Source organism: Rhamphochromis longiceps, linkage group LG14, assembly GCF_057381845.1.
Source record: "Rhamphochromis longiceps isolate RC_006_pf linkage group LG14, R_longiceps_female_GT1.1, whole genome shotgun sequence".
NCBI classification, from domain to species: Eukaryota; Metazoa; Chordata; class Actinopteri; order Cichliformes; family Cichlidae; genus Rhamphochromis; species Rhamphochromis longiceps.
This window is the reverse complement of record NC_140570.1, coordinates 27,640,428-27,650,005: the sequence shown is the minus strand read 5'-3', so window position 1 is coordinate 27,650,005 and position 9,578 is coordinate 27,640,428. Positions and strand designations below refer to the sequence as shown.

Sequence of the window (9,578 nt, the reverse complement as noted above, 5' to 3'; positions counted from 1 at the left end):
CTAACAATTGTCATGATAATAAATACTAGTTAATCTATAGCACCAAATCATCAGTCAGTCGCCTGTGACCTCGCATCTTCACCTCTGTCTGAGCTACAACATGGCAGAGCTGCCTCTGTCACCTGATAAATAACAGTGAGACATTCCAAATACATGCAGTCACATATGTGCTTCAAATACAGTAATGAACCAATAAGTCATCATCCAATTTCACCTGTGATCTTGTATCACCATTATTTTCTATCACCTGACAAATAGGACATACCTGACAATAAGAATAAAATGTGGAGCTGCTTCAGTGTTTCTGTCAATTTGTGCAGATCTTGACTCATCAGTAATGTTTGTAGGGTGAGTGCATTTTTAAAACAATTTGTGTAAACTGCACTACAAGATGAAATATTTGCAAAATCATGACTACCTCATGATATTTTGTCTCAAAAATTAACCCTATGAATATGTCAGTACCATTAGGATGAAATTATTGTCTCACCAACATTTTAACGTTAGACATACAATTTTAACAGCCTCTGTAAACTAATATCCTGGCTTGCTCGAGGCTGCCGTTTTCTCTGACAGTTTCAATCAAAATTAGAAATGCTGCTCTGAGACTGAGAGAACTAATGCATGTTGTGCAGTTACTTTCCAAAACACGTTATTCATGGTTACATTTTTAGACTGATGTGGGCCAAAGCCTAGCACAGCCTGTAACATTATTATGACGGACACATTTTATGAGTGAACTTGGCTTTAAGTGACTTACAGGTTTCTTTGAAAAATACTTTCTTATATCCAGGTTCTTCCTTTTTGCTGCCATCCTCCTCTCCTCCTCGCGGCGCAGGCTTGCCGCTGCTAAAACTAAACAGAGCTCCTTGAAAGGCACAACCAGTCACATTGGCCATATTTGTCACATGAGGTAGGACTCCAATAGAGAACGTAATTTAACTCTATCTGCACCGCTGGGTGAATGAGACGTTGACAGATCGTTTTTTCTTTCTATCAGGTTTGTTTTTCTTTACTCGAAGAGATCAAATTATTGGTGGGGACAATTCAATAATCGCTGGATATTGGTGGGGACATGTCCCTTCCGTCCATGCCAAATCTATGCCCTTGCCCCTTTGCAAAATAATCTAATCAAACTATAAAAATTCACCTCTCGCTCCTGGAGGCGGAATATCCTTCAAGCTTAGGACCTCTACCGGAGGCCTAGGAGCTTGAGGGTCTTGTGCAGTATCTTAGCTGTTTCTAAAACGACGCTCTTTTACCCAGCAATCTCAGATGTTTTTCCTGGGATCTGCTGGAGCCACTCACCAAGCTTGGGAGTCACTGCACCTAGTGCTCCGATTATCACTGGGACCACTGTTACTCTGACCCTCCAAATCTTCTCGAGTTTGACACTTCTTCAGCTTCTTGTTCTTTCTTCTATGTTGCTTTCATTTTGGATCACTATGTCTGTCTTTACAGCGGTCTTCTTCTGCTTGTCTACCACTACTATGTCCAGTTGGTTAGCCACCACCATTTTGTTTTTTGTTTTTTTGGGGGGGGTTTTGGTTTTTGGTTTGTTTGGGGGCTTTTTGCCTTTCCCCGTGAAGCGGGGAGCCAGTTAGCAGGAGATAGCGCTGAATGGAAGTTTCTGTATACTCTTGGGGCACTTTTTCATAGTTGACACTATATGTGTTGAGATTGATATTTGTGTAATACTGTGTTGCACTTTACACTTTGATGACAACTTTGTGGTCCTACTAAGCGTTACTTGCATTTTGTGCATATGTGTTTTAAAAAGGACAAATGTGTAATGTGTTTGACCAAAAGCTGTGTTGGTTGCCATAAAGGTAATACTTTATTACATTTATACAATAAAGCATTAAAAAAAAAAACATTGGATTTTGAATTTTTGAAAAATATTTTCAGCCAACTTAAAAATTTGATTTAAGCTTTATTAAACAAACTAAAATTTCATTTTAGAGTCACTACAAAAAGTAATTTACACTAAACCACATTATTAGGTTAGCAAAGAGCAATATTTTACTTTTGGGTTATGCAAATTATTGGGTTGGAAAAACTGAAAACTTTAAGTTGAAATGTCTTAATTTTAAGTTGGATTAATGCAAAATGTTTATTTGACAACAATTAATTTATTAAGTACATGTAACTTAAATCAGTTGTGTTAATCTAATGTATTAACTTCATTTCAAAGAACTTAATTAAATTTGGTGTTACCAATTGAAATAATTCAATTAAGTTGGTTCAACTATTTTCTTTTTTCAGTGTAGCCAGTGACACAACAAAAAGTAGTCTCGAGTTCTTGCTGTTCTGTCTGCCTGTAGTTTGGGGGTGGTAACCGGAGCTTAAACAGGCTTTGGCTCCTAAGGCAGTACAGAACATTTGCCGCAAGTGGGAGGTAAATGCACTGTAAAAAATCAAACTTGCAGTTGTTGAGCTTACAGTCATTTCTTTCACAATTCAACAATAAAAGTTCAGTTGGCCCATAAACTCAAATACATTAAGGGTTTCAACTAATCATTTAACGTTTTGGAGCAAAAGTTGGTCTCAGATGAAATTTATTGCTGGCAAAATGAATGAATTCAAGTTTTACATGAGTTGAAGCTGTTGGCGCCTTTCTGTGCCTGAGTACGCATGCGCATCTCATATTTTTGGATGCTACGGGGTCTACTTTGCGCTTTTGCAAGGACTGAAAGCCACCTGCCCGTCTGCCTTAATGAGAACGTGAGGCTTTTTATACCAGGAGCTGGATAGATCGTTCATCTCAAGTTTCTAAAGGCAAGTAATGTTTCTTTTATTATATCAGACAGTATATGTTTGAACAGTCTCAATTTGTCTTTTAGAAATATCACAACTGAAGTTCTTCGTATTTTTCCGAAACTTAGCATAGCGTTACTTTCTTGGCTAAGAAGCCTTGTGGCTAATGGGTATGTGTTTACTATATCATTTAAGATTCCATGTCACAAACTACGTGCCATGTCACAAAGCAATGAAAATCCGACAAACTTCGCTACTAAAGAGGCGCGCTCATATCTGACAAGCCTCCGCGACACCCCCTATGCGTATTTCATGAAGTGCAGTCTGTGGCCGCCATACCACCGAACGAAACAAAATAGGCTGGCTCACTCATGACCAACGGCAGCAACCCCCCGCCGCTATTTAAATAAAATAAAATAAAGTTCGGGGGCGCCTGCTGCCATGTCATTTAATTTGTTCGAATCACATTTAGCCAATAAAATGTGTGCTTTAGTTTCTGTGTCAACGGGGTGGTGGAGTCCTCATGGCCAGCGAGCTCCACTAAATGAACTAAATGAAATATGAGATGTGACAATATCGTTTATATCGATATAGTCTATGTTACATTATAATTATACTCGTGGAGCCGCAAGTTTGCCTCTCTTTCGTCCACTTTTGTCTCTACGCTGTGTTACTCCGCCTCTCTCCTTCACTGAACACAACTCCCCCTCCCCCATCGCTTCACCTGCAGGCAACGACAAGATGGACACGGCAGCTATCAAAGAGGAGCTGGTCGGTAAAAAGAAAACATTTGAAGATTACTATTTTAGTGCTGTCAGCGTAAAGTTAATGCCATAACTGCATTAACGGGGCAAATCTCCGTTAACTAGTCACCGCGGATCACCCCGTGCGTGGGGCTGGGTGGCGTTAGTGAGCTAACCGGGCTAACGCGTTGACGCACGGCCTAAAATCCTTTCATCTCAAAAATCGACAGTCTGCCTTATGTATGAATTCTGGTTGTGCTTACTGACCTCGAACCAATTTTATGTGGTACACAGCTTAAAAAAATATGTCAAAAAATGTTTTGGTACGACTTTGGTAAGCTATGAAGCTGCACTGCTTGATGGATTGTTGGAGCATTACGGCTACCGAGGAGCCTCGCAGAGTGATACTACTCTGCTTCAACGTAATATTACCATATTATGTGTGTAAGGACCATAAATGGCACCTGTAAGAGACACGGTTACAAAGAGGATTTCAAACTCCAGGCTGTCAGTTGCGCAGTAGAACTTGGAAACAGAGCAGCTGCGAAATCTGTCTTTGTTATTATGCTCAGCATCTTTTATTTTACATTTTGACTGCACAATTGTGAGCTTTTTGTTATGCACAAAACAACATTGTTTTGGTTTATTTATGGAGCACCATTAATAAATGCACTGATAATTTAAACAGATGCTTCAGGAGTTTTATCCCACTCATACTCTCAATCCAATGTTTGTCATTCTAAGTTGTAAAACCAATCACACAAAATTATCCTTGGCTTACATAATACATCCCAGTATACTGTTGGTGCATTCCATGTAGAATACAATTTGTTAATAATAAATTAAACATTTGATGTAATGTATGTTTTGTAAATTATTTGTTTTACTGTGTTTCACATGGCATTTTACAAGGCAGAATCAGCTCACTTTAGTGAGCCAAAAAAATTAGGACAGGAGAAAAAAAATTCCTAAGTAATGTCAGGAAGCTGGTATTTTATTTTAAAACTAATTGCTATTTTTATTTATTTAGAGAATTAAAAGCCAACTCCAGACCACTGCTTGTCCTGATTTTATGAGGGACTGATGAGGAGTTGGTAAGGAGAGGAATCAGAACAGGAGTGCCTGCCCCCTGCCCCAAACACATTATCAGGTAATGTAACTTTGGTAATTTGAGATTAATTCAGGTTTCTTTTGAATTGTTGACACTGTCCTCTCCTCTCTTCTCATTATAGCTTTTGTATGCAGTGCCAGTTCTGCTCTTTTGTCTGTTCAAGCCAAGAAGTACTCTTAAGACATCACCAGCTACGACATAGAAGAGGATTTCATTTGCCCTGTGTTTACAGTGACTGCGTCTGTTCGTTTAGGACACGAGGGGCATTGAAGTCTCACCTCAGCAGATCACACAACAGGGCTAAGAAAAGGCAGGAGATCTCAACATTTTTTTGTGATTTTTGTGAATTTAAGGAAAACTGCTCACAGCATACATTTATTTCACATATTTTAAGGCACTTAAAAAAAATCAGACTGTATCCTGTCCTTTCCAAAAATGTGACTATGCTACCAACAATTTATCAACCTTTACGTCACACACAAGCAGAAAGCACAAAAACTCAAAAGATATAAAAAACTGTATTAGACTGATTTCTCATGCAAATGCATGTCCTAGTGAAAGTAGCTCCCCTGATAAATCCTTAAATACCTCTCAGGAGCCAGAGACATTACCAAGTGGTTCAGGTGTAGCATCAAGTGATAAAGAGGACAATGAGTTTGTAGATTACCAATGTCTTGAACATAAAATAGCTAGACTTTTTCTATGCATGCAAACATTGTTACATGTTTCTAAAAGTGCTTTGCAGAGAATTATTGAGGAAATTAGTGACATTTTAAAATTTTCTCAGGTTCATTCATTTCAAAGAATCAAAGAGGTGCTTGCTGAACAGAACATTGAGGCAGATGATGATGTAATTAAAAATATAAATGATGCACTTTTCAAAACCAACCCATTAATTATCTCAACAGAACCAAAAGGTGCATTATCTACTGATTACAAGAGAAATATTTATTTCAAGAATAATTTTCATGTAATTGAGCCTACAGAGTACATCTACAAAGCGAGAACTAGAAATACATTTTGAAGGAAACTGTTTCCAGGGCCTACTCCGTGGATCGGCTTCCTCCGAGGCGTGGACGTCTATCAGCAGAGAATGTACCTTCACCTATCAGCAGAGAATGTCCCTTAGTCTGTAACACAGTCAAATATATTCTCAAGTAATATTCAAGCATGCCATTCAGCGTGTTAGTACGAGCAGCTCGGGAGCAGCTTGGGAGAACAAGAAAACAGAGACTGCTTTAGATTGTCTTCCCAAAGTGACTCAACTTTATTCACAAGTACAACAGTTTATATAGAGGGTAAAATTCATGAGACAGCAGATTTATCAGTTTAAACCAGTACAGACCAAGATAAGGCAGCGTCTTCCTGCCCTTGGGTGAAGAAGCATCCTTTGTGTAGTTTATTAGTTCAGCTACAATTGTGATTATCTCAGCGACATATTTTCAAGGCACAAAACAAAGAGTTCTTACATTAGTGAAATCTGAAACAAACCATTTGGCCTCAACAGGCGTCTCCTAAAAGATTAAGAAACTAATGTAGCTGAGGGAGTGATCTCTGTGGTATTTCAACCTTGTACCAGCCTGTGATTCTCACACATCAATTCTTGGGTCAAAGAGAAAAATAACTAAAACAAAGGGGCCTTATTGAATGACAGAGTTTTCCTGTATAATGTCACTATAAAACAATATCCAGTAAATGCTACCATGGTACTAAAATACCTAACAGTTCCCCTCTTTTATTATTTTTTAAAATAATAACTCAAATAGAAAGGAAAAATCACAAATGTAATAACATAATATAAAAAGCAAATCATAAAATGTAATAGTTCACAACCTAATGGTCAATATACACATCAGGAACATCATTGGTAACATCTGGCACATCCTCAGGATCAATTTGTGCTAATTGCAAATACATTGAAGTAGCTGTACTGGTAGCTATATGGGTTATCATTGAAAATGTGGCTTTGCAGAAATGTGAACAGGGTTGCAGTTTACAATACGAAATAGTAAATAAAAATCCTAAGGTTAATGCAGTAGATATGATTAATAACCTAAATATATAAAAAAGACAGTTCTTTAGTCGTCTCCTGGCCTGGTCCCAGGTTCGAGAGACACCGTATAAGCGTCGTGTGATGACAATGGGCATTTCATTTTCTCCATTATCAGGATGAAACGAGTCTATCTTTATCAGGTTAGACATTGTGTGGTACTCTAGGCTTTCTGTTCCTGCTGGATGTTCGAGTACCTTGTTGTTGTTCAGGTGGGGGATCAAAGGGCTTTCTGAGTCTTGGCTCTTTCCGGCGTTGTGTGTTAATCAGTGATTGTGTGTGTGTAGGTGGATTGAATCCGGGCGCTGGCTCGCCTGAGTCGTCATCTATAGGTGTATTGAATCCGGGCGCTGGCTCGCCGGAGACGTCATCTACTTGATCCGACGCCTTAGGTGGTTTGGTGGGGCTGGTCTTAACCCTGCTGGCATGAATCCACTGAGGTTGTCCGTCTGTTAGGATGCTGGTTCTCGTCACTGCAAGTACAGTCTGGGGGCTGGAACACGCGGCCTCCCCGAGTGCCCTTGGTTTTAGCGACTTTACCAATACCGCATCTCCTGGTTTCCACGGATGGGTTGGATCTATGGAAGGGAGAGGCTGAGAGAGACAAACTTTCTGATAGTTATTATTCAGTGTTTCTACCAGGTTATGAACATAGTCAGACAATGCAGTGTCTATGTCCCCTTCCAATAGCGGTGCCCCTCTGGAGGCTGACCATGGTGTTGGAAACGGTCTTCCCATGATTATTTCAAATGGAGATAATTTGGTTGCTGCGGATGGAGTCATTCTAATCTCACAGAGGACTTGAGGAAGTAATTTGATCCAGGTCATTCCTGTTTCTATCATTGCTTTAGTCAGGCGATTTTTTTATGGTCCTATTCATTCTTTCTACAACTCCTGAACTCTGAGGATGGTATGGCACATGATATTTCCAGTCTATTGCTAGAGTTTTAGCACACTTTTGAATTACTTCTGATGTGAATGAAGGTCCTCTATCACTGTTAATTTGGTGAGGTATTCCAAATCTGGGTATTATTTCATTGCACAACTTTTGACAGACTACTTCTGCAGTTTCTTTTGATGTTGGGTAAGCTTCTACCCATTTACTAAATTGGTCCACTATTACCAGTAAGTACTTGATGCTTCCTTGTGCTGGCATGTGTGTAAAATCAATTTGTAATGTATGAAATGGGAAATCTGGTTGTGGTAAATGCTGATGTTTTGCTTTTGGTTTTCCTACGTTAGTTCGTGCACATGTTAGACAGGTTGCTAATATGCGTTTTACTGCGTGTGATGTTTTCTTGATTACAAATCTTGATTTTATTGCTCCTATTACCCCTCTTTGTCCGACATGACTCACACCGTGAAAATGGCGGACAAGGATTGGCAGTAGTGAAGATGGGAGGGCAATCAAACCCTCAAGGTTTTTGTATAAGCCGTCTCTGTTATCTAAGGTACAATCATTCCTATTTTTCCACAATAAAAACATACGTCTCCACTCCTATCTCTCCTTCTAAAATCTCCCTGCTGCGCTTGTTGAGGGGGCGGGGCCCCTGCATACATCATTTTTTCACTTTCCTCTGAGCCTTCAACATCAAAATTCAACATCATCTTAACAGTTTTAGCCTTCGTGCTGTTGGGGAAAAGATCTGCACCAGCTTTTGTTTTGACAAGTGTGATAAAGTTCTTTATTTTCATGTCATAGAGATTATCAGTGGCAGTCAGCTTCAATAGTTGTGAACATTCTGGATGAATATTGTTTAAGAATGTTGTTATGAAAATCTGATCATTTCCTCCTTCAGGCATGCATGCCTCATTAGTCCAGCAGTGTGTGAAACGTTTCATAAACACTAGAATGGATTCATCTGGCTTTTGCTTACACATGGTTACTGCATTTAAATCAATTTTATCTCTAGACATTGTGAGCAGAAATTTCTTTAGATTTTGAAAAAAGGCTGTGATTTTGTCATCGTTTATCCACAAAAACGAGGTGGTGTTGGCTGCTTGGTCATTTTTAGGGTCTAGTTCCTCTACTTCTTCAATAAGCTGAGATTCAGTCACACCTGGGATTCGTTGACATAATATATATCTATAGTCAGGCCCACCCAAGTGGTGGTATCTGGTACTTCTCTGTAATGCAGAAACAAAGGCTGTAGGATTTTGTAGAGGATCGGGAAGTTCTTTAATGGTTGCTGCTAACTCTGAAATTTTAGGGGGTTGAATGCAACACATGTCCCCTATTATCATGAACGGGAGGGAGGTGCTGACGTCATTAAATTGTGATCCCTGCTTTTCTTTATAACGGGTGTTTTTGTGGGGGCCCTCTTGAGTTTTTTCCTCTTTTTTCTGCTTTAAGTAGTTCCTTATTAAATTTCTGGTGTTAGTTATTGCTTTTGGCACAGTCAAACCATTCGCTACTCTAGTGTGGCGCTGAACATGATTATCTATGACGGAAACTGCTTGCTGCAGTTCAGCTTCCGTACGTTCAGTTAAAGGATCTTTCATGATTTCCTCACACTCTGCCATTAACTGTTTTGTTTGCTTTTTATGTTCCTGTAACTCTCTTTCTCGTTCAGTGTATTCTCGTTCCTGTCTTTGATCTAGGTTAAACCAGTCATCTTCTTCTGATTTAGGTGTCATTTCAGTGCCTTCCTCACTCTTTTGGGATTCTGCTGTTAAATCAGGATATACGCGCTGATGACGTGCAGCCGCCGCAGCAGCTATTAATTCTGTTTTTTCATCATATGGCGGCGGAGCCGTAGGTTGAACGGATGGGCATATAAGGCTAGTTTTTTCTGCAGTGGATTTACTAGAGCCTACACTGGCTTGATTTAAAGCATTTACGTCTGGCTCGGGTCCTTTTTTCCATAGTGGTAGCATGCGATTGGTCACATCACGACATTCTATCATATATTTTTTA

At 39.4% G+C, this 9,578-nt stretch overlaps 1 long non-coding RNA gene across 1 annotated transcript; it reads left to right on the top strand.

Moving 5' to 3' along the window:
- The first annotated feature begins 3,358 nt into the window (after nucleotides 1-3,358).
- On the top strand, nucleotides 3,359-5,610 carry LOC146654269 (uncharacterized). Its single transcript, XR_014907156.1, has 3 exons — nucleotides 3,359-3,528; nucleotides 4,531-4,650; nucleotides 4,733-5,610. It is a non-coding gene; the product is annotated as an uncharacterized LOC146654269 (long non-coding RNA).
- Nucleotides 5,611-9,578: the final 3,968 nt, after the last annotated feature.